General features: G+C 43.4%; 1 protein-coding gene across 4 annotated transcripts in view; it reads right to left on the reverse strand.

Annotated features, from left to right (window-relative positions):
• Positions 1-24604, reverse strand: part of HIVEP3 (HIVEP zinc finger 3) — a 488676-nt gene that overhangs the window by 439230 nt on the left and 24842 nt on the right. The window contains exon 1 of one of the 4 annotated variants that reach the window (XM_062191079.1): positions 1362-1424. The exons of the other annotated variants lie outside the window; for them this stretch is intronic. The gene's annotated coding sequence lies outside the window, so the exon portion shown is untranslated. Of the gene's footprint in view, positions 1-1361; positions 1425-24604 lie in introns of those variants that run through there. 4 annotated transcript variants of the gene reach the window in all.

Raw genomic sequence — 24604 nt, forward strand, 5'->3', positions numbered from 1 at the left:
TAAAACTCTGTGTTGTGCTATACTGAAACGTCTAAGGGATTCTGAGTATCTGAGATAATATTCATTTGTACATTCTAGAAATTATTTATTAGAGCCTACCATGTGCCAGGCAATATTCTAGTCATAAGGAATGAGCAAGGGGCCAGCGCCGCGGCTCACTAGGCAAATCCTCCACCTTGCGGCGCCGGCACACCGGGTTCTAGTCCCGGTCAGGGCACCGATCCTGTCCCGGTTGCCCCTCTTCCAGGCCAGCTCTCTGCTGTGGCCAGGGAGTGCAGTGGAGGATGGCCCAAGTGCTTGGGCCCTGCACCCACATGGGAGACCAGGAGAAGCACCTGGCTCCTGCCATTGGATCGGCGCGGTGCGCCGGCTGCAGCGCGCCGCCCGCGGCAGCCATTGGAGGGTGACCCAACAGCAAAGGAAGACCTTTCTCTCTGTCTCTGACTGTCCACTCTGCCTGTCAAAAAAAAAAAAAAAGGAATGAGCAAGGAATGAAAAAATATTTCTGCTGTCTTAAGTACAGGATAGTGATAAATCTAAAGACATAGAATATAATTAATATCGTTAAAATGTCCACACTACCCAAAGCTATCCCCAGATTCAATGCAATCCCTACCAACATTTCAATAGCACCTTTCTCAGAAACTAAAACCAAATCCTAAAATTCATATGGAATTACAAAAGACCCTGAAAAGCCAAAACAATCTTAGGCATAAAGAACAAAGCTGGAGGTATCACACTACCTGATCTCAATATCTACTGCAAAGCTATAGTAATAAAGACAGCACAGTACTGACACAAAAACAGACGTAGACACCCATAACATAAACAGAGATCCCAGAAACAGATCTATGCATCTACTGTCTGCTGGTCTTTGACAAATGGGACAAGAGTACACAGTAGGAAAAGGGCAGCTTCTTCAATAGATGGTAGTGAGATGCCTGGATATCCACATGCAAATGAAAGAAACTGCACCATTATCTCACCCCATATACAAAAATCAATCAAAATGAATTCAAGGCTAACATATAAGACCTGCAGATATACAACTTCTAGAAGAAAACAGGAGAAAAGCTTCCTGACATTGGTCTTTGCAAGGATTTCTTGGATATGATTGCAAAAGCACAGGCAACAATGACAAAAACAGACAAGTAGGACTACATCTGACTAAAAGGCTCCTGCATAGCCAAGGAAACAGACAGTAAACAGTGAAGAGATAATCTACAGGAAAAGAGAAAATATTTGCAAGTCATATACCTGATAAGAAATACATAAGAAAAACAACTCAATAGTAAGAAAACAGATAATGGATTAAAAAAAAAACAAGCATAAAATCTGAAAAGACACAAAAGAAGACATACAGAAATAAGGTGGCTGGGTAAGGTTCAATATGGCTGCCCCCATCCCGATATCCATAAGAGACCATTCCCAGTGACAGTCATCTGGCCCTCATTGGGTTCATTTGGTGCACTGTGGAGAGAGAGAGACAAGAGCAATGAAAAGGAGCTTCTCTTAGGGAGCCAGTAAGACACTGTGGGACTGGGTGACCCTGGCCTGTGAAAGCTTCTCTCTGGGTGTTCCTGAATTGTCCCATATAAGGCTCACCCTCCCACCCCTGAAAACAGTAGATGGTTGGAATGAGAAGAGGGCCACATTCAGAGTGTATGACAATATCAGGATCCTTAGAAATTTTGAAAAGCACCCCAAAAAACTGACCAGGGGCCTGAGATGGCTTCATGGCTCAAAAGGGCAAATGAATTGTAGTGATGTATCCAAAAGAAAAAAAAATGGTTGGAGTTTGAATGTTCAGTGATAACCTGCACAGTGTTAAGACCATCAGCTATCTCTACAAACACTATAATTGACATGGAAAGTACTGGCAGAAGAGAAATCTGGGAATGGTAGAAGAGGCACATCTGTCATTTTGGAGAAAGGGAACAGTACTTTTCCCTATGAGGAAAGGGCTTTTTATGCTCTCTGTAATAAAATAAAATGGGGTTTCTTTGAGAAAAGAAAAAAAAAACCTATAAATGGCTAATATGTGTAAGTATAAATTCTCAACAACAATAGTCACTGGGAAAATGTAAATTAAAATCACAAGATATCACCTTGCACTGGGTGGGATAGCTTTCATGAAAAAGATAAGAGATAACAAGTGTTGGCAAGGATGTGGAAAAAAGGGAGCACTTGTTCACTATTGCCAAGAATATAAATTAGTACCCTCATTATGGAAAACACTATGGAGGCTTCTCAAAAAACTTAAAACAGAAATACCACATGATCCAACAACTCCACTTCTGGGTATATGAGGTGGAGGGTCTTCAAAAAGTTCATAGTAGGTGGATGCTGTGGTGCAATGGGTTAAGCTACCACTTCTAATGCCAGCATTCCATATTGGAGTAATGGTTCAAGACCTGGCTGCTCTGCTTTCAATCCAGCTCCCTGCTAATGCCCCTGGGAAAACAGCAGAGGATGACCCAAGTGCTTGTGTCCCTGCCATGCCTGTGGGAGACCCTGATAGAGTTCTGGGATCCTAGCTTCAGCCTGTCATGGCCGTTGCAGCCATTTGGGGGGGTGAACTCATAGACAAGATTTCTCGCACTCTCTCTTTTTCTCTCTCTTCCTGCCTCTCTCTCACCCTGTCAAGATGCTTTTGAAATAAATATTTTTTTTAAGTTCATAGAAAAATACATGCTATGGGGCCAGCTCTGTGGAACAGAAGGTTAAACCTCTGCCTGTAGTGCCAGCATTGCATATAGGTACCGGTTTGAGTCCTGGCTGCTCCATTTCTGATCTAGCTCTCTGCTTATGTGCCTGAGGAAGCAACAGAAGATGATCCAAGTTCATGGGCCCTTGTACCCATGTGGAAGAGCCAGATGAAACTCCTGGCTCCTGGCTTTGGCCTGGCCCAGCCCTGGTCATCAAGGCCATTTGGGGAGTGAACCAGTGGATGGAAACTCTCTCTCTCTCCTTCTCTCTCTGTATCTCTGTCTTAAAATAAACAAATAAATATTTACAAAAAAGAAAACACATATTACAAAAAACTTATGCATGAACTCCAAAATTTTCTTGCACCAAAATAAATCTACAGGATTTAGTTTGAGGCACTATCAAGAATAGACATCAGTTTGAAAACAACCCCTATCAAGGCAGCATGAATTCTGCTAAAATTAAAGCAATAACAATCATATTTATGGAGAAGCTTGAGTTGGAAGAATGGTGAAGCCACTGATGTTTTATGAAAAATTTATGGGGACAGTGCTCCATAGCACTCAGCAGCTTACAGATGGATAACTTGTCTGAAGAAGCAACAAAATGGTGTTGAAGAGGAAGTCTATAGTGGCAGACTGTCCATCTCAACTTGTGAGGAAAAAATTAACTTTGTGCCCAAATTGAAAAAGACAAATGACTAACAACAAGACTTATAGCAAACACCACCATGGGCATTGCAATAGGCTCAGCTTACATAATTTGGTATAAAAAAATAAAGTGGAGCAAATTTTCTGTTTGATGGGCACCAAAAATGTTGCACTAAGATCAGTTACAGACAACATCAGTTTTCAATGGAAATTTGAAACAAGTAAAATCAAGATCCTGAAGCACTTCTTTCAATAACTGGAATATGATATGAAAAGTAGCTCTGTGAGTATGATTCTGAAGAAAAAGCACAATCAAAGCAATGGCTACTAAGAAATGGAAGTGATTAAGTCAAAGGAGCAGCAGACTGGTCAAGAACAAAGGTCATAGAAATGTTGAGATGCTCAAGGCATTTTTCAATTCGATTTTCTGGAGGATCAAAAAACAATAACATCTAATTAGAAGAGCGTTTTGAGAAAGCCAAAGAAAAACACCCAAGAAAGCTTCATCACAGGGTCCTTCTCCACCACAACAATGCTCTTGTTCATTTCTCTCATCAGACAAGGTGAATTCTGTGGGAGTTCCAATGGTAAGCCATGGGTCTTCACCTGATATAGCTCCTTCTGACTTATTTTTGTTTCCTAATCTAAAAAAATATTTAAGGGCAAACATTGTTCTTCAGTTAGTAATGTAAAAAAAAAAGTCTGCCTAGATATTTGTCAAATTCCCAAGACCCTCAGCTCTTTACGGGTGGACTAAAGGTCTGGCATCATTGCTTACAAGGGTCTTGAACTTGATGGAGCTTATGTTGGAAATAATTTTTTCACTTATCTTTTAATGCTAATTTTTCCTGAACTTTTTTGAAATCCTCTCATGCAAACCTTCATGGAAAATGACATCAGTGATTTGAAAAATAACCAATGAAAATGTACAGAAATAAGAAAAAAATTTAAAAGGTCAATGGCTTGTTTTAATAACATATTTACACACTATTGAAGACATAATTAGTGAAAAGGTCCAAAGAAATCACCCAGAATAATGGGGAAAAGGATGATAATAAATAAAATACAAAGTGGAGATTAAAATACAGACAGACATACATTCATTCAGAGTCCCAGAAAAAGGAGAGACAGTAGGCAGAAGCAATATTCTAAGAAATAATCAGAGAATTTTCTAGAACACATGAAAGATGCTGATCAGACACCCAGTGAAAGGCCCAGTGAAATTCAATCACAACAACTGAAAAGAAATACATTCCTAGACACATCACAGTGAAGCTTCATAAAAATCATGGCACACAGAAGATCTTAAAAGCAGCCCCCCCCCCAAAAAAATAGATCATCTTCAAAGACTGGTCAGTCTTCCATTGCAACAATAGATGCCAAAGACAACAGATTGATATCTTTAGTGTATTAAAAGAAAAATACTTCCAATTAAGAAATATATTTTTAGTGAAAATGTCTTTTTAAAGTGAGAATAAAATAAAGGTATTTTCAGACAAAAACTGAATTTGTTACCAGACATTCACTGAAAGAAATTCCAAAGAATCTTTGTCAAGAAGAAGAAAGGTGATCCCAGATGAAAGATCTGAGATACAAGTAGGGAAGTGTAGAGCAAGTAGCAAAGATGTGGATAAATCAACATGAACATAATTTTTTATAAAACAGCAAATGTGCCTTGTCAATATTTTAAAACACAGAATAATGGCCGGCGCCGTGGCTCAACAGGCTAGTCCTCCACCTAGCAGCACCGGCACACTGAGTTCTAGTCCCGGTTGGGGTGCCAGATTCTATCCCGGTTGCCCCTCTTCCAGGCCAGCTCTCTGCTATGGCCTGGGAGTGCAGTGGAGGATGGCCCAAGTACTTGGGCCCTGCACCCCTTGGGAGACCAGGTGAAGCACCTGGCTCCTGCCTTTGGATTAGCGCGGTGCGCTGGCCGCAGCACGCTGGCCGCGGCGGCCATTGGAGGGTGAACCAACGGCAAAGGAAGACCTTTCTCTCTGTCTCTCTCTCTCTCTCACTGTCCACTCTGCCTGTCAAAAAATAAATAAATAAATAAAAATAAAACACAGAATAAAATGCAGCACCACAGTCATCTATAAGCAGGGTATAGTAAATGGAGTTGAAGTGTCCTGAGGTCACTGCATCATTCAAGAAGAAGATAAAAATATTTATTAAGTAAATTTAGACTTTGAAGAATGAAATATCCAGGTTGTAACTTCCAGCATAACAACTAAAGAAATATAAACAAAGTGCATAAACTTACAACCAAGAAAGGGAGGAAAATGGAATGGCATAAAACAACCAACAAGGAGGCAACAAAGAGAAAGAAAGCAAAACATAGAACAGATAGAACCAATAGTAAGCCCAAATATAGATTTAAGCTCAAATAGATCAGAGGCAACATTAAATATGAATAAACTAAATGTTCCAGCTGAAAGTAAGATTGTTAGAATGATTATAAAACAAAATCCAGCTGTGTTCCATTTGTCTAAGATCCATGTAAAATACAAAAATATAGTTGGAAAGTAAAAAATATGGAGAAAGGAAAAGGAGGCATAATGCAAATACTTGGCAGAAGAAAGTTTGATACAGATGCAGAGAGATGGATAATGTAGATCCATGCATTTTAAAATATCATCCACACACATATATTACACAAAATGTTTTCATTAAGGCACCAAGGGCTTTGTCCTGTGCAAAAGGCTAGATGGAGGTAGCTAAGGGGGGATGAAGATGGATGAAGGTGAAAGAGACGATGGCATATTTGTGTTGAGAAGAATCATCCAGTGGAGAAGGAAAAACCAAGGATGCAAGAGAAGTACAGGGTTGCTGGAACAACATTCCCAAGCAGGCAGGAGGGACTGGGATCTAGTGTACCAATGGAGGGTCTGACTTCAGAAGGGGACACGGCCAGTTCATCCACTGTCATGGCCAGAAAGGCAGCAATATGGATGCGCATGCACGAGGGAGCTCCCTGCTGATTGCTTCCATGTTCTCATAAAATAGGAAATGTGGTCATCCTCTGAAAGTAAGGTGAGAAAGACATGTTAGAAACGGGTGGAGACAGACGAAAGTGAGAGATCACTGCCTGCTTTTCAAACGAGCTCAGTCAATATTTGCCAAGTGAATGAATGAATGGGGGAATACATGGAGTAGTAAATACCATAGGTTGTCAGTACTGAGGATCCATCTGAAGTTAGGGGTCAAAAATTTAAAGTGACTATGTGTTTCTCCAACCATGTCCTTTTGGGCTTATCACTGGCAGCAGACAAACCCACACTAAGGAGAGCAGAGGAGAACCATCCTGTTAAGCCACTAAGCCCACCTTCTCATGGCAATCTTTCCCTCTTGGATCCCTATACCTAAGCTTCTTATATTTTCAGCATACGGGGAGCCTTTGCTGGCTGCCAGCATAGTCCTAACTGATGCAGCTATGATGAGGCATCCCAAACCCAGGCCTCAACAAGAAAGGCTTATTTCAATTTGGTGTCTCGAGGACATCAGGACCATGCCAAGCCACCAGAAGGTTCAGATCTAAGTCTTTCTCCTTTAGTCCCCATCACAGCATCAGTCCAAACCAGCATGGAACATCAACCTATCAACACAGGCCAAACCGCACTGGCTCTGAGCAATAAGTGAGACGTTTTGCTTTGGCTCACATAACTTCATTTCATCCCTGGCCCCAGCACATCGCCCCAAATCTACTGGCACAAAATAAAAGTGATTTTACTAAGCTTGTGGCTTCTGTGGGTCAAAAATTCTGGCAGAGAACAGCAGAGATATAAAGGTACTTTTAAAATTTCATGGAAAAACAGAATTAAACGTTAAGTCCATTTTGGTGTGAAAAATCAAAATCCATGCATGGTTTTTCCATAATATGCATTTTCTGTAAAATTTTTGAAGACTCTTTATATGCAGGAATTTCAGAAAAACATTTGCACCAAAATAAGCATATATATATATATATATATATATATATATATATATATATTTGACAGGCGAAGTGGACAGTGCTCTAGAGAGAGAGACAGAGAGAAAGGTCTTCCTTTGCTGTTGGTTCACCCTCCAATGGCCGCCGCGGCCGGTGCACCACGCTAATCCAAAGGCAGGAGCCAGGTGCTTCTCCTGGTCTCCCATGCAGGTGCAGGGCCCAAGCACTTGGGCCATCCTCCACTGCACTCCCTGGCCACAGCAGAGAGCTGGCCTGGAAGAGGGGCAACCAGGACAGAATCCGGCACCCTGACCGGGACTAGAACCCAGTGTGCTGGCGCCGCAAGGCAGAGGATTAGCCTAGTGAGCCGCGGCGCCGGCAATAAGCATATTTCAATTTCATCATTTCAATGAAATTTCTGAAGTACCCTTGGAGCTGGTTTCTGTGCTACCATATCTGAGTTCTCACTGGGGATAACCCCAATGGCTGGAGCCTGCAACCATATGGAGACTTGCTAATTTACATATCTGACACTTGGGGTAGGATAGTTCAAAGTCTGGGCTCCACTGGGGCAGCTAGCCAGAGACTCACCTGTAACTTGGATTCCTCGGGGTAGGGGGCCAGGATTCTAAAAGGAGGTGTCCTTAGAGGAAGTCTCCAGGGACTGAATAGTCCAAGAGAACCAGGCCTTTCTTGATATAAACTCTGCATAATAGTTTCTGGGTGCTGTTACAACAAAATGCCACAAACTTACTGCTTTAAAACAATACAAATTTATTACCTTACCATTCTCGAAGGCAAAAGTCCCAAAGGGGACTCACTGGGGCAAAAACTAAGGTGCAAGCAGAGCTGTATTTCCCCTGGACACTCTAGGGAGAGCTTGTTCTGCACCTCCTCCAGCTTCTAGGAGCCACCTGCCTTCCTGGCCCCATGACCCTTCCACCATCTTCTAAGCCCTCAGCATAGCATCTTCAAATATCCCTCAGGCTCTGACACTCTTTTTGCTCTCTCTTATCAGGACTCTTGAGATTCCACTGAATCCATCTGAATAGTTTCAAGGCAATCATCTCAAGATCTTTAACTTAATTGTGTCTGCCACATCTCTTTACTGAGTAAGGTATGCACGGTTCTGCAGATTAGGACATCTATGGCAGGGCAAGGGAACATTATTCTGCCAGTTGTACCTTGCAAGTCATATGGTGTCCTTTCCACTGTCCATTATTGGTCAAAGCAATCACAGTCTGCACAAATTCCAGAGGAGGGGGTAGAGACCCAGCCTCTCAATGGAAAGAGTGCAAATGAATTTGTGGCCATGATTTTAAACTGCCCCGCTCCCACTCCTGTGCTAGCTGCTCCACATTGGCTCTTGGGGGAGGAGCTCCACTCCCAGTCTGGACTCAGCAGAGAAGAGCCGGGCACTCTCAAGAGTTCCAGGCTACTGCCTTTGGCCTGGCAAGTCACCCTCAGTTGTTCCAACCATTTGGGGAGTGAACCAGCAGGTGGAAGATCTCTCTCTGTGTTCCCTTCTTCTCCGTCACTCTTTCAAATACATCATAGAAACACAGACACCCTAGTTGACCCCAGACAGGAGAGAAGCACAAGATGTAACAGTACAGTCACCTTTTATGCAAATTTTAAATAGAGTCATATAAAAATAATAACAAATACTCTCTTTATGCACTGTGGATATCAAGCAAATCTTACTTCATATGCAGCCCTAAGTGGAAATGAGACTTGAATTAAGGGAATTTTTTAGGAGAGCATCCTTTGCATAAAATGTGAATATTCTGTATTTGTCTTAATTCTGTAAGGATCCAAAACATAACACAGCACAAACAAAGATAACAGAGGAGATGTAAAAATTACATCCAACATTCAGCATAAGGATTAAAGAATCACCAAATGATTAACTTCCCTCAAAATACAAGTTCCCCATGCTGTTTGAATGCAAGGAATGTTTTTTTCTGTTGAAATCAAGCATTATTAGTAAACAGCAGTTATGAGAACTCGAAGTGGCTAAATTGTAGGCTTTGTTGGAAACAGGCCTGAATAGAACATATTAGCATAAATTGTATTTTTTATGGTTAAGCTGCAGTGTTAAACATCAAACTGTGCTAAACGATGGCTCCCCATCCAGCGGCTAAATTGAACTACCTGTTATATCAGTTTAGTAAATGGTGAAACTTGGGAAAGTCAGCCATTTAATGGATGTGTTTGTAAAATATCCTGAGGTACTCTGGCTTCAGATCAATGCACAAAACACCCGTTAGACTGTCAAAAGCCTGTCTGTTAAAAGCTAGGATTAGCAAAAGGGTAAATATAACATTAATTTGAAAAAGGAAAGCCAATATTCTATGAACAAGAACATATTATACTCAGTTCACATTTCATGTCCAACTTGAGTTTATATTGTGTCTTTTTTTAAAAAGATTTATTTATTTGAAAGGCAGAGTTATAGAGAGAGGTAGAGACAGAGAGAGAGGCCTTCTATCTGCTGGTTCACTTCTCAGCTGGCCGCAACAGCCAGAGCTGCGCCGATCCGAAGGCAGGAGCCAGGAGCTTCTTCCAGGTCTCCCACATGGGTGCAGGGGCCCAAGGACTTGGGCCATCCTCTGCTGCTTCCCCAGGTCATAGCAGAGAGCAGGATCAGAAGAGGAGCAGCTGGGACTCGAACCGGCGCCCATATGAGATGCTTGCACTTCAGGCCAGGGCGTTAACCCACTGCGCCACAGCGCCAGCCCCCTATATTGTGTCTTAATTACCTCTAAATTAAACATGCATTAAATAATTTTGCCTTACCATTACATTAATCATTCAGGAGACTGGACATTGAATTCCACCCAGTTAAACTGAAGATCACTATTTGTTTTCTTCCATTTGGTACATTTGATTAAATGGGGAGGGGGCAGGTAGAATAAACAAGATACATAACCTCATGACTTGGTGGTTTTTGCTAAAGTTTATATATTCTTTGAGAATACTGCAGTGAGAACCTCCACCCTAAGTGGGTATTTTTGTACCACACTCCAGGTATTTAATATCCTAAGAGTAAGAAGCTTGTGTGTGGCTTAGTAAGATTAAACATACATATCAGATAGCATTGGAGGCCAAAGCTAACCCTTGAAAATCAGATCGTAAAATCTTTGAGATCTGACCATTGGAAAATTAGAACTAATCAAACATTAGCTAATAAACGGTTTGTTTGTGTCTTCAATGTAACAGGAAGATTGTCAGAAGATACAATGAGCAGGCACTGTCACTGTCACTTCCTTCATTCTATTTTGCCACTCTTATTTTGATCTCATTTACAATAGGGAATTTCTTTTATTGGTTTTAATACTTTTTTCTGATTATAAAAGCAACGCATAGTCATTGCAGGAAATTTAGGAAGTATGAACCACTAAATAAAAAAGTAAAAATTCTCCAAAATAATTTATTTGAACCCCCCTGAATTAGAGTCCCATTCTCACTCCTTAAAGCAAAAGAAATTAGAAATGGAGCAAAGAGGTAAATATAAAAATTAACCCACAAAGTGCCACAGGGAGATACAGGTGATTTCTCTTATAAGCACCTCCCTAATACACATGCCCCCAAAATCCTGATTAGGAGAAGGCTGGGTTTGCATCCCACATCAAAGGACATTCAAGCCAGTGCCAGCACTGCTATTAGCCAGGGTGATCCCAGAGGACAAATAAGTCATGTGGACAATGACTTAAGACATAATGCATGCTGAAACAAATAAAGAAAAGTTAAAGTGCTGTGTGAACCCAGGGGAGGAACAGGGAGGGTCTGACTGGGGAGATCAGAGCTGGCACAGAAGAGAAGCAGGTGAGGGGAACTTTGGAGAATAAGTGGCCGAGAAGCTAGGGGCCGGCACTGTGGCTCACTAGGTTAATCCTCCGCCTGCGGTGCTGGCATCCCATATGGGCGCCGGGTTCTAGTCCCGGCTGCTCCTCTCCCAGTCCAGCTCTCTGCTGTGGCCTGGGAGGGCAGTAGAGGATGTCCCAAGTGCTTGGGCGCCTGCACCCGCACAGGAGACCAGCAAGAGGCACCTGGCTCCTGGCTTAGGATCGGCGTAGCTCCGATGTAGTGGCCATTTGGGGGGGTGAACCAACAGAAGGAAGACCTTTCTCTCCATCTCTCTCTCACTGTCTAACTCTATCTGTAAAAAATAATAATAAAAAATTTAAAAAAAAAAAAGAAGCTAAGTGATCAAGGGGAATGACATTCTGGAGTCCACCAAGGAGGACAGAGTTGTTAAGTCCGGGAAGGAAGGCTCCATTATCAAGTCTCAGAAGAGGTGCCTCAGTAACCCACTCTTAAATCATCAAGGGAGGCAAGCCAGGCATAAACCTGGACCTTTTTTGTTTTTCTCCCAGCATTTTCTTATGAGGCTATATCAAGGAATTCAAGAATACCTAGTCCATAAACACAGGGATGTTTTAACTGCAATTGACAGAATCTCAGTTCAAACTAGCAAAAAATAAGAATGCATTAACTCACATAATTGTAAAGCTTACTGTGTATGTTGCTTCAGGTAAAGCTGGATCTAGAGGCCCAAAGGATGTACTCAAATATCTGTTTCTGTTTCTCTACCCTGCTTATATCTGCTTATCTTTCACGTTAGCTTCCTTCTTTCCTGCTATAGACTGACTCCACATCAAAGGAGAGTTAGCTTCTAGAAGCCCTAGGCCAACACCCTCACAACTTGATTACATACATGAAGAGAGCCATCTTTCCCACTAGTTCTAGTGAAAGAAAGCATCTTTGTAGTCCAGAATGCACAAGTGCCCAGCCCCAAACCAGTCACCATAACTAGAAGCACTGGGATTGGCCCACCGTGGGGCATGTACCCACTTGTGAGGGCAGGAGGAGATACGAGTCACTTTAATGGACAGCCCCACAAGGACCACATGAGGTAGGGGGGCAGCTTCCCAAGGAAGAGGAGAGGGATGGGAGAGCACGTTTTGCACACAACAGCCACAGTTCTCAGAGTTTACCCCAGATAGCAGCTCCCTTCGCTCTCTATAGCGAGAACACATCCTTGTAGTCTCCCTGGAAGTCCCTCAGGATGGACCCCAGGTGAGTGACAGGTCTCCTGCAATGAATGCTGATGACCAGGGTACCAGAGACACCCACAAGCCACCACCTAAAGATGTTCCTGTCCATCGAGATTCTCACCAAATGTTCAAAAGGGAAAGCATCACTGAATTCTAAAACAGAGAACTCTAAAAGGAACCCATTGGTCCCCAACTTCACCCCCAAGTGGACAAGTCACCTGTTTTACCTCCTTTGTCTTATGCTGGCATATTTGAAAGCTGGTCATTTAAAATCAAAGCACAACCACAGCTGGGGCCGGTGCTGTGGCGTAGCGGGTAAAGCCACCGCCTGCAGTGCTGGCATCCCATACAGGCGCCGGTTCGAGTCCCGGCTGCTCCACTTCCCATCCAGCTCTCTGCAATGGCTTGGGAAAGTAGTAGAAGATGGCCCAAGCACTTGAGCCCCTGCCCCCGCGTAGGAGACCCAGAAGAAGCTCCAGGCTCCTGGCTTCGCATCAGCGCAGCTCTGGCTGTTGTGGCCAATTGGGAGTGAACCATCAGATGGAAGACCTCTCTAGCTCTCTGCCTTTCCTTCTCTCTCTGTGTAACTCTGACTTTAAAATAAATAAATAGGTATTCTTTAAAACATGTTTTTAAACACAGCCATCACATGGCCCTGATGATGTAGTAGCCACACTCCTAAGTGTGTTACACACACTCAACAACCTTCAGCAGCCCTGAGAAGCAGGACCCATCATCCCTTCAATTTACAGCTGAGGAAGCTCTAGCCACAGAGAGGCTGTGTGATGCAGAGCTGGATTTGAAACCAAGTTGTCCAGGCCCAGAGTCTGTGCTCAGAACCCCAAGGCAGACCTAGTGCCTCTCCTCAAGACTGGTCGTCAAGAAGGTACAGAAAGGAGCAGAGAGAAGTGACACATGGAGCCCAGGCAGTCGGCAGCAGAGTACAGAAGCAGACGTAATAACACAATCTAGACGCTGAACTGTCAGCTCGGAAGCACCAGCCTCGTGGCACAGCCCCAAAACTGTCTAGGGAGGGTGGGAGGGTGTGAGCAGACTGGTTTACCAAATCCAGGGTGACAGCTCATCATGCTCTCCTGGTACAAAAACACCCTCTCCTTTTCTGCCAATGCTGTGCTCACAAGAGCAGCTACAACATTTCTACCCGGCACCCAGTACAGCGTCTGGCACATTGTCATGCTCAGTGGTGTTTCTCTAACTTTAAGGCACCTGTTCTTAGGAAAGTCATAAGTACTGAAAGACTAGGTTTGGGGCCAGTGCTTTGGCATTGAGGTAAAGCTGCCACCTGAGCACTGGCATCCGATATGGGTACTGGTTCAAGTCCCAGATGTTCCATTTCCGATCCAGCTCTCTGCTAATGTGCCTGGGAAAGCAGCAGAAGATGGCACAAGTCTTTGGGCCCTTGCACCCACGTGGGAGACTCAGAAGAAGCTCCAGGCTCCTGGCTTCGGATCTGCTCAGCTATGGCCATTGGGCCATTTGGGGAGTGAACCAGTGGATGGAAGACCTCTCTCTCTCTGCCTCTGCCTGTCCGTTACTCTGCCTTTCAAATAAATAAATAAGTCTTAAAAAAAAAAGAATAGGTTCAGGGATTTAGCATATATTAATCACCTACTACGTGCCAAGACCAGGGTCAGGCTTTGAGGACACAGCAATGACAAGGCAGACACAACCATGCCTTCTCCCCACCCCCAGCCCTGGCTCCTCCCCCACTTTCACTGAGGTGAACCAGAATTCTCAGTGTCTTTTACAATAACACCTGGTATCTGCATGGAATGCACTGGCTGGGAAAAGACTAGAATGTTTTTTACTGTTGGTAAACAGCCACTGCCTGAGTCCCTGGGTTGTCCCACCACAGCTCCCCCCACACCCACCCCCACAGACTGGCCTCTCTCCCAGGACCCCTAAAACATCCCTATAATCCATTAACTGGAGAGGTAACCATGGCCCAGCAGGGGCCTCCAGGATGCGGCTCCAGTAGTGTGGTCTATGTGTGTTTGATCAGTGAGGACCCAGTCTCCTGCTCATAAGCACTAGCGGTAGTCAAAATACAGAGAGTGCCTTCCCACTGAGAGTTTAAACTCACACTTTTCTGGGTGACCGCCAGTTCTGTTTAGAGACAGTGAGTCTTTATATTTGTAAAAAAGGAAAAGCATCAGACACACAATGTGACCATCAGCAACTGTCTGAACACAGCCCCCTGATGCAGAGGCTGTCAAGCCATGCTGGGACCAAATTACCGCCTCCTCCTCTGCCACCCCCAGCGCCCCGCCATCAGACACCTTCAGGACAGAAGCCTGCGGAGACACAGCTGGACGGCCCCACGGCCAAGGTCACTGGAGGGACCATCTCATCTCCCCAGGTTCTTGCAGGCCCAGGCTTCTTGACAGCTGTATCTGTCACAAGGGAGCGGCAAACAGCACTGGTTAGGGAGTCTCATCTACCTGCCCCCATGGCACCTCAGCCACTGGGAAACCCCTGTACCTGCCCAGGTGCCAGGAGAGATTAAGACTGGCCCTGACAGAAATGGGCCAAAGCAGCTTCCAAAGCATGAGGACTCCCCATTTTAACCCTTTGTTCTCAGTCCTGGCTGCTCTGAATCACTTGTGGGTGCTTTTAAACTACAGCTGCCAGGCCCAGACACCTGCATCAGCAGATCTCACTGGCTTCAGGGGCTCCAGATCCTTGAACCTGGCAGATGGACCCCTAGGGTTCCACTCTCCTACATATAATTCTGGAGTCCAAAAGGGAATGTGCAGACATCTGAGTGGCTCCAGGTCCTCCCCCAACCCGACATGCTCACACAGCAGACTGAGCTGTGAGAAGTGTCCCCCTTCTGCCAGAGACAGGCCCTGGGGATCTGGCATTTCCTCTACGTATGTGACTGGACAGTGAAGACAAGGACATTTATTCTAATCTTAATATGAGACTATAAGTGTTTTTTTTTAATTTTTTATTCACTCATTTTCATTCTACTTAAAAGGCATAAAGACACAAAGAAAGAGACAGAGAGATAGAAAGATGCCATCGACAGCTGGGACTGAGCCAGGACAAAGCCAGGAGCCCGGAACATCATGTGGGTCTCCCACATGGGTGGCATGGGCCCAAGTACTTGAGCCATCATCTGCTGCCTCCCAGGGTGTGCAAGAGCAGGAAGCTGATCAAAACGGAGAAGCCAAGACTCAAACCGGGCACTCCCACATGGAAAGCGGGAGTCCCAAGTGGCATCTTAACTGCTATGCCAAACGCCCACTCCAAGGTTTCCAATGCTAACGACATCATTCAGTATTGCCTTCCAGGGATTTCTGAGGATTTTTCTTAACTGCTAGCTAACATTTAAAAACATGAGAGTCCTTCAAAAGGTTTGTGGAAAGTGAAATTAAAAGATAATTTTGGGGCCGGCGGCGTGGCTCACTTGGCTAATCCTCCGCCTGTGGTGCCGACACACTGGGTTCTAGTCCCAGTTGGGGCGCCAGATTCTGTCCTGGTTGCTCCTCTTCCAGTCCAGCTCTCTGCTGTGGCCCGGGAGAGCAGTGGAGGATAGCCCAAGTGCTTGGGCCCTGCACCTGCATGGGAGACCAGGAGGAAGCACCTGGCTCCTGGCTTCGGATCGGCGCAGCACACCGGCCACATCACGCTGACTGTAGCGGCCATTTAGGGGGTGAACCAACGGAAAAAGGAAGACCTTTCTCTCTGTCTCTCTCTCTCTCTCTCTCACTGTCTAACTCTGCCTGTCAAAAAAAAAAAGATAATTTTGGTACAAAAAGTTGTTGAAATCCACATATAGTTTTTTCATAATGTGCAGTTTCTATGAACTTTTTTGGGGCCCTTTCATATTAGCGACTTCTCTAGAAATGAAACTTTAAAAGCTGGCTTCTCAAAGATAATATCATACAAAGTAAAATAATAATAGAAATGAGTGCTTCTTTACTGAGCTTTTTTTTGCAAAGTACAGGCATACTTCAGTGACATCATGGGTTCAGCTCCTGGCCACTGCCATAAAGCTAAAATGACAATAAAGGCAGTCACATGAATTTTTTGGTTTCTCAGCACATATAAAAGTTATGTTTACACTAATTTGTAGTGTATGAAGTGGGCAACAGTATGATGTCCATAAAACCAATGTATACACGACAATTTGAAAGAACTTTATTGCAAAAAAAAAAAAGTTGCCACAAACCTTCACTTTGTAAAAATAAAAATGAAAAAGAAGAAAGAAAAAACCACCACACCTGTCAAGTGCAATAGAATGAGGTATGCCTGCGCCCAGATCCTCATTCGGCAACAGGGCCCTGGTCCACATGTGCGTGAGCCCTTGGAGCCAGGAGGGAGGGCAGCCACAACAGAGGCAAGTGCTTCAGGAGCTCCAGCCCTGGCACGGATCCCACAGTTCTGCCTCTCCCATGAGGCTGCCAGGATTGGCAGGGAACCAGGCGACAGAGCCAAGAACCCACACAGTCTCCCTTCGAGAGAAGGCTCACGTTTCCTACGCTGCTGACAAGGAAGCAAAGGCACAGAGAGGTAAAGCAACCAATCAACGGGCCAATGTCTTCTCAGGGCAAACATGTCCTATTCATCACCTTGAAAATGCCGTGAGACAAACATCTCAGACATGCCTTTGGGAAAGACACAAACTTGAGGCTTTAAATTAAGCTGCTGTTAAGTGTGCTGCATTTTTGTCACAAATCTTGCCACCAAAAAAGGCACAAATCAATGCAGATGTCTCAGGTTAAGTTCTAAATCTGGGTGAGTGAGGAGGCTCGAGGTGTTGTAGGTCACCCTCCACACTGCCACTGCGCAGTAAGACAAGGGCATCAACCAGGTGGCAGAGCAGGCCCCAGGCATGAGTGAGGAGGAAAGCATGAGGGACACAAATCAAGAAAAGCAAGCAGAGAGCTATGGAAGAAATCAGAAGCACAGGAGTTCCAAGCAGGCAGAGCCCAAGCCCATGCATATCAGGCTTCCTAAACCTTAAAACCTTAAAAAGTAATGGGTCAGGCATTGTGGTGCAGCAGGGGAAGCTGCCACTTCGTTTACCTGCATTCCGTATTGGAGTACCTGGAATCAAGTCTCAGCTCCACTTCCTATCCAGCTTCCTGCTCACACACGCCCTGGGAGGCAGCAGATGATGGCTCAGATACCTGGGCCCTGTCACCCACGTGGGAAACTCAGATAGAGTTCCTTGTTCCTGACTTCAGCTTGGCCCAACTCCAGCTGTTGAAGGCTTTTGAGGAGTAACCTAGCAAACGGAGGTGCTCTCTTACTTCCTCTCTTTATCTCTCCTTTCCAAATAAATGAAAATAGGTAAACTTTTTTTTAAAAGGTGACAAAGTTATAACAAGAGCTCATGACTTGATTTTCTCAACTAAAATCAAAATAATTTGTCTCTCCCCGAATTAAAAAGCAATATTCCAATAGGTTGCCTGCCCAGTAGATCTGGAAACAAGGAAAAGAGGGGGGCTCTATTCCCCTTACTTATGTAGATTGGCACCTTTTTGAAAATGTATTAACTGTGTTACTTATACAGTGACAACCTCTCCAGGTTGCAGGTGCCTCAGTAAAAATGAGGCCACAATGCCTGCTAGAAAGGCAAAGGGTTGGCCCTGCTGGCCGCCTGAGCTCCACGACAAAGGACTGCAGGAACCACTGAGGAATTCAAGCTATTTCTGTACAAGATCGGCTTCTAAACAGAGCATCAGTAAATTACACCTACAATCTCCTGCTGAATCCACTATAAGGGAATCCTATTGTTGATAGAGCAGGGGTTCTCAAGGGACAGTAACCAAAGGAGCTGGCTCAGCATCACCTGGACCCTGGGAAAAAAGTACATTCCAGAGCTCCCCAGTCCCACCCTACCTCAGCACAGCTGATAGGGTCCCTGAGTGGGAGCCCAGCAGCCTGTGTTTCAACAAGTCATCCCTGTGATCCTGGTGGCCTCACAGTGACTCTCTTAGTAAACCAAATAGCTCCTAATGCACCTTTTTCAAATGTTACATCTCACTGAAGACATGTATATCTCATGTCTAGAGACATGACTTCACCTGGGCAGTGGCTCTGCTATCACAGAGGAAGGGCAACCCCACCCAAGCCTCCTTGTCGTGCTGATGCTCCCACCTTAGGGCCTTTGTCCTGGCCATTTCCTCTGCTGGCACACTGGCCCCTTTAGCCCACTCCATGCAGGCCTTGGCTCAAATGTCACCTGCCTGTAAGGTTTCCTCTGCACCCTTTATTGCCCTCCCCCACTCTACTGTGTCCAACTCAACTTATCCCCTGCTAAAGAACAATATGATTTATGTATTAGTTTTCTGTAAGTCTCCCTGCAGTAGAAAACAAACAGTCTGCAGTGCCCAGTACAGTGCCCAGCACACTGTATATATTTGTTGAATGAAAAACTGGGCAAATTCAGGAACGCACCTTTGGGTGTGCAGCCTTCATGTACCATGTAAAGATTCAGCAAGGGGGTTACCTTTATATACCAGAGAGAAGTTCCTTGTGGAAGTTCCTGTGGAAGGGCCCAGTGTTTGTTCCCCAGCCTCATCCTTCTGAAGTTATCTAAACGGTTGAGAGTCTTGTTTTACAACCAACATTCAGGAAAGTTAGTAGAACCACACTATGAACCACTAATGAAGGCATGCACTGAGCACACCCCCTGATCTGACAATACTTTCTCTCAAATAAAGCCTTCTCCAGGATTTCAGCATCAAGACTATTAATTAAGTTGTACATCCATCAGGGTTAAGTAAAAAATCCAAGACTTCTGCTTCTAGCCTAAAGTGGGAAATGTGAAATCATGCCAAACACCAATGTCTCTTCTTAGCTGGCTCAGTGAAAGTGATTTGGAAAGTAGCATCTCCAGTCTTTCACAACTAGTTCCTTTTTAATGATTTTCCCAGGAATTTCCAGAACTAGATATTTTGCGATAAAATGGTTATGCATAGCTTTAAGGTCACAACAGGGTAGAAGTGAACACTGACTATTAGAAAAGATGACAGGTACACTGCTGGATATTTCCACACAAGCTGTCCCCCATTTCTTCCAAATAGTCAAATGATATAAGTACTTCAGCAAATTTTCCAAAATTTATTTTAGTTTGGAAACTGAAGTCTGGTGGAAGATCAAGCTAAAAACTGCAGGTTCATCTTTCAGTGTGTGTGCATGTTGGATAGCGGTGGGAGGGGGTAGTGGTGCACACAGGAGCAGAAAGAGAAAGGAGACAGACTGATGAAACGGTGTACAGGAAACTGCCCGGGAAATCACAGACCAGTGATTCTCAAACTTTGGTCTCAGGACCTTTTTACAGTCTTAAAAATTACTGAGGACCCGAAGACCCTTTGTCTTTGTGGGTTACATCTATCCTTTGTTGCAATATACATTAAAACAAATAAAGTATTAAATATTTATTAATTCACTAATAAATTACTAATACAATAAAATCGTATTAATAACATCAATGCATGTTAACATAAGTAACATATTTTATGGAAAAAATGTATTTTCCAAAGTCAAAGGCAAATTATGAGAAGAGTGGAGTTGTTGCCTACACTGTTGCAAGCCTCTGTAACATCTGGCTTAATGGAAGGCAGCTGTATTCTACAACTTCTGCATTAAATCTACAGCAATATCACAGGACCTGTGCCTATGGAAAATTCCACTATACACTCATGGGAGAATGAAAATGAAAAAGATAAATAACATCTTAGTGTTATTAGGAAAGTTCTGACTTCATAGACCCCTTGACCCGGGCTCAGGGACCCAAGGGTCCCCCGGATCACACTTTGAAGACTGCACTAGCCAAGAGTTAGAGCCTGTCCTCTATTTAGATAGGGAGAGGGAAAGCAGGACTCTGCATGGTAAAGTTATGCGATTTCCAGAAGGTCACACAGAAAGTGAGAGGGAAAGTGGCAGAGCTTACACTTGGGTTTTCCAATTTGGCTGAGCGCACTTAGCTCTGGATGCAGGTGTTTCCATGTGTAGAGTAGCTTTGACCTAATCCGAGTTTTTCTGAGCAATAAGCACAATTATGAGATACAGTGGAGTTGAGTCAGTCAAGTATTCAGCTTTCAGGGACTTAAAATCCCCAGCACAACAGAGGGAAGGAAATTTTAAAGCCTGATCAATTGCATGTGCCACTTCATTCTGAGAGCACCTGCCGTCCCGGGCTCATGAGGCAGGGGGTGTGCATCCGCTCTTCTTTCCCCAGGCTCAGTTATCACATTGCTGCCCAGGTAGAAGCATTTGGCCATGTTGAGTGAGATGCTAATGGGCTGGTAGAACAAGACTCTATACACAGGTTTCATCTAATGCCTATTGGAGGAACAGCAACAGAGTCAGACTTACTGAGCTTACTGAGAGAAAACACATTCTCCAGACATACAGCAGAGTCTCTGATAGGCAATTTGATGGTTTCCATGGGCAACACTGACCTTTGGCCATCTTTGAAACTTCACACTCCCGTTAGGGCGAATCTCCTTCCAGAGGGGTTAACTGAAGAAGCCACATCTGTGTGACTGGGATGTCTCCTAGGAGAGCAGAAGCCCTCAGGGGATGGGAGCAGGCACTCCTTCCAGGGCTTCTCAACTTCCCAGTGCCAGTGCCCAGCACAAGTATGATCCTACCATGACATGTCCTCCAGAACATGCCAATATGTGTCCTAAAACTGTTGCTGTAAAAGCTACCCATATGCTTTCTTCAAAAAAATATAATAAAGGGAAAATACTAGTGCAGATGAATACGGAAGTCTTACCCACTCTCCAATCCCATTGCAGTGCATGCCCCCAGAATATGTTTCTTGTTTTAGTTTTCCCAATGATTTCCTTCTTAACTCTACTGCCTTTGTAGCTGTTTCTTGATTTATACATTTAAAAAAACATTAACATTTACTAACGAAAATTCACCTCTATTCCCCTCCATTTTGCTTTCTAGACTCCAAACATTATTCATAAATTTACACTGTATTCAGTAATTTTATTTTCCATGGTTTGTCTTTAAATTGATTCTAAAACATAAAAGTAACAATAGGCATTGATAATATGATTGACAGTACAGAGCCAAGAATTGTGATTGAGCCCAAAAGAACAAAGTGTGAACCCATGTCACAAAATCTGTGCCACTTGAAGAATGATGTTTCAAGTGGGAAGAGCAAGTGAACTCTCTGTTCCTTCTTGCCATCAATTGTTCAGAACCAAGACACATTTTTCTTGCCTTCGTGTTTAGACCATGACTTTGTGTTTTCCCAGAGTTCCTAAGAAGATAAAAGAAAAAGAATGGCATCTGCCACCATCATCTCAAAGTCCTCTAAGTTCCCAACAACACAGTTTCTATAACAGAATCTACTTTCTCCTTGAAAACATTCTCAACTTTTTCTTATGAATGCTACCAGCTTCCCCTTCAGTTCTGGGATTTCTTTTTGTTGCCTTATTCAGTTATTGTAATTTCTTGAGCCCAATATTTTTATCATGCCTGGATCATTCAATGCTTGACTGGAGAATGTTTGTAGGTCAATGTTCTTTTTGGGTAGAACTATTTGGGAAGTAAAATCCCTACATCCTCGCATGTCAAAATTATGTTTATTCCACTCTCACAATTCCTTGTTCATATGACTGGTGGAGCAGAAACTACTATGTGTCACAACATCCAGCTACTCCCACCCTGCACTTATAACAGAACCTCCTTTTGTACAGGAATTCTCCTTCTCCATGTGTCCATAGGTGGGAGATCCTTAATTGGTCTACCTATTGCCCTCCCAGGGAGTTATTTAGGAATAAACACATGCTAAGCTGTTGGTCAATAAAACATGAAGACAAGTCTGCCAGGACTTCTGAATGAGAGCATTCCCATCTTCCTCTGGGGACTGTTTCCAGATGTGGTGCCCAGAATGACTGTGGACATCTTGTCAGCAAAGGGCAATGGAGTACAAAGCCAAAAAACTGAGTATGGCACCGCAGAATGATAGAGGAATTGGAAATCTTGATTATTATTTGGCATTTTTAAAAAATAATTTATTTACTTATTTGAAAGGCAGAGTTAGAGAGACAGAGAGACAGAGAGAGAGAGAGAGAGAGAGAGAGAGAGAATCTTCCATCCACTGGTTCACTCTCCAAATGGCTGCAATGTCCAGAGTGGAGCAGATCCAAAGCCAAGAGCCTGCAGCTTCTTTCGGGTCTCCCACGTGGATGCAGGCACTTGCAAGTACTTGAGCCATCTTCCACTGCTTTCTCAGGCACATTAGCAGGGATCTGGATCAGAAGTGGAGCATCCAGGACTCAAACCATTACCCATATGGGATGCCAGCACCACAGATGGAGGCTTAACCCGCTAAGCCACAGTCCTGACCACTATTTATCATTATTTAGCTAATGAATTTACCAATCCTGATGGCTCTCTACCTCTGGATGTCATACAAGGTAAGATGATACAGTCCCTTCCTGTCTCTACCACAGAAAGCCATGAGGGCTTTCTGTTCCTTGCAGCCAAAAAGAATCCTAATTAACACAGCTCAGTATAGATTTTTACTTTCCCTTAAAACTTCAGAAGTATTATTCCATTATCTACTATTATCTACTGCTGTTGATTGCTGATGTAGTATGTGACTCTGTTTCCTATTGCCTTGTGAGTAGTAATGTGTTTTTCCCTCTTGCTGAGAGCTTTTGACCTTCATTATCAGAGTTCTGAAATTAATCAGAAAGTATCTTTTTTTGGATCTTTTTTCCTTTATCTTGCTTGACACTCAGTAAGTCCCTTTTAATTGAAGAAGTTGACCTTTTCTTTAGCTCAAAGAAAGTTTATTCCATTATTTCTTTTATATCTATTATACAGATATTGGACCTTCTCAAAGTATGTCTACTGTTTCTTTACATTTCTCATACTTACTGTCCCTTTTGTGCCAGGTTCTGAAAGATTTTCTCACCTAAATTTTTGTTTACTTATTTGGAATTTATCATCATGCTTTCTGTTAGTCTTATATTTTACTGCTTTCTAAACATGTCAACAATCGTATTTTTAATTTCTGAGAATTCCTCTCTTCTGATCAATGCTTTTCATCACAGAAAGACATTATTTTATTCAGCGAAAATTTTTGAATTGCCTTTAATGTCTCCACATCCTCCCAAATGACTTCTTGTTTATCTTGGTCTTTATCTTTTATGATACTGATTTCCTTCAGATGGCTGGTGGACCATTTATAGTTACTGACGAAGGGACTTTATAGACTCTACAGGTAGTTCTTGAGAGTTTCTTTTGCAGGTAGAGAATCTGTTTGCTCTGATTGTGAGGATAGGCTGTAGACTTTGGGTGGAGGCATATGTTAGTGGAGAGCAGGCTGGGAGAGTTAGAATTCCCGCCACTGGTCAAGGATATCTGGAGCAATTGAATGCAATTCCCTCCCAGTATGAGATGGCTTTCCTTTTTACCCTCTGGCTCTTCCACAAGGTTTTCTTTGACTATTTGTTTTTTCATCTGCTAGGTCTACCTCAGACATATCAAAAAGTTTGTGGGAAAACTGAATTAAAAGATAAATTTTGGTGCAAAAAAAATGAGAAATCCTGCAGGGTTTTCTCATAATACACATTTTCAGTGAAAGTTTTAATATACACTCATATTTCACTGCATTGCCCTGTTGCCCAACTTTGTACCTTGCCATCCTTTAGCAAATCTTTCATAAGTTCAGAAAACAATTCCTAGAATTCATATTTCTCTATCCACATCTTTTTTTATTTTTTTTATTTTGGTTTTTTTTAACTTTTATTTAATGAATATAAATTTCCAAAGTACAGCTTATGGATTACAATGGCTTCCCCCCCGCCCATAACTTCCCTCCCACCTGCAACCCTCCTCTCTCCCACTCCCTCTCCCCTTCCATTCACATCAAGATTCATTTTCAATTCTCTTTATATACAGAAGATCAATTTAGTATATATTAAGTAAAGATTTCAACAGTTTGCACCCACACAGAAACACAAAGTGAAACATACTGTTTGAGTACTAGTTATAGCATTAAATCACAATGTATAGCACATTATGGACAGAGATCCCACATCAGGAGCAAGTGCACAGTGACTCCTGTTGTTGACCCAACAAATTGACACTCTAGTTTATGGCGCCAGTAACCACCCTAGGCTGTCGTCATGAGTTGCCAAGGCTATGGAAGCCTTCCAAGTTCGCCAACTCTGATCATATTTAGACAAGGTCATAAAAGACAGAGTGAGGATAGTAACCAATGATCCTAAGAGTGGCATTAA

Source organism: Lepus europaeus, chromosome 5 (genome assembly GCF_033115175.1).
Source record: "Lepus europaeus isolate LE1 chromosome 5, mLepTim1.pri, whole genome shotgun sequence".
NCBI classification, from domain to species: Eukaryota; Metazoa; Chordata; class Mammalia; order Lagomorpha; family Leporidae; genus Lepus; species Lepus europaeus.